At 37.5% G+C, this 968-nt stretch overlaps 1 non-coding gene across 1 annotated transcript; it reads right to left on the reverse strand.

Annotated features, from left to right (window-relative positions):
- Positions 1-565: 565 nt before the first annotated feature.
- On the reverse strand, positions 566-638 carry TRNAV-UAC (transfer RNA valine (anticodon UAC)). The gene has a single exon. It is a non-coding gene; the product is annotated as a tRNA-Val (tRNA).
- Between the last annotated feature and the right edge of the window lie 330 nt (positions 639-968).

Genomic DNA, 968 nt, shown 5'->3' on the forward strand with positions numbered 1-968 from the left:
AATTAAATAGTTTAACATTTTGTTAAAAATACTTTTGAAACGTTATTAAGTAATAAAAGTAATTAAAAAATAAATAAATAAAATTCTTAGGATCGTATTTACTAAATATTGGATTTTCAAAGCTGTCGATTATCGGCGATTTTGACCGATGTTTTTGAAGCGGCAGTAGTAATTAATCAGGCTTGTTTACTGTTACCGTCTGAAAAACATTGGTGCCTTTTTAGAACCCAATCTACTGTAAACTCGCCTTATTTATTTATTATTTATTTATTTCTTATATAGCGCAGCATATTCCGTTGCACTTTACAATTAGAACAACATTAATAGAACAAAACTGGGTAAAAGCAGACAGACATAGAGGTAGGAAGGCCCTGCTCGCAAGCTTACAATCTATAGGGTATAGCCTTGTTATCATATGGCAAGCAGAAATGCCACCTGTGAGCCAGTGACATGAATGTACAACAGCGTCAGTCAGGAATAGAGGCAATGAGATGCATTAGTCTTCTCAGCTAACACATATAAACATTTTTGTTAATCAATCTACATAAGTATAAAAAAAAAAAAGTGGTTCCACTGGGGCTCGAACCCAGGACCTTCTGCGTGTAAAGCAGACGTGATAACCACTACACTATGGAACCAGCTGAGAACTGTGCTGGAGTCACAGCTATATAACGACAATTCCCCCGCTTGTTTTTCTCCTGTATTATGATAGCATTCCGGGTCTCCCACAGTACACCACCTGCCATACATTGTGTCACAATGCTATGTAATAAATATCTATATTAAACTGCATGATTAACATTATAAGTAGTTTATAGCTGCAAATGTCGCCTAAAGACAGTCAGACCCTGGTGCCTGAGACCCACACCATTAATCTCTGCGATCTCTGAGATATTTCACATTCCACACAGTCTCTCCAGGGCCAGAGGTCACCATTCCCTGCCAGAAAGCAGAGATTTTACTGACAA

This window comes from Pseudophryne corroboree, chromosome 8 (assembly GCF_028390025.1).
Source record: "Pseudophryne corroboree isolate aPseCor3 chromosome 8, aPseCor3.hap2, whole genome shotgun sequence".
In the NCBI taxonomy this organism is placed as follows: domain Eukaryota; kingdom Metazoa; phylum Chordata; class Amphibia; order Anura; family Myobatrachidae; genus Pseudophryne; species Pseudophryne corroboree.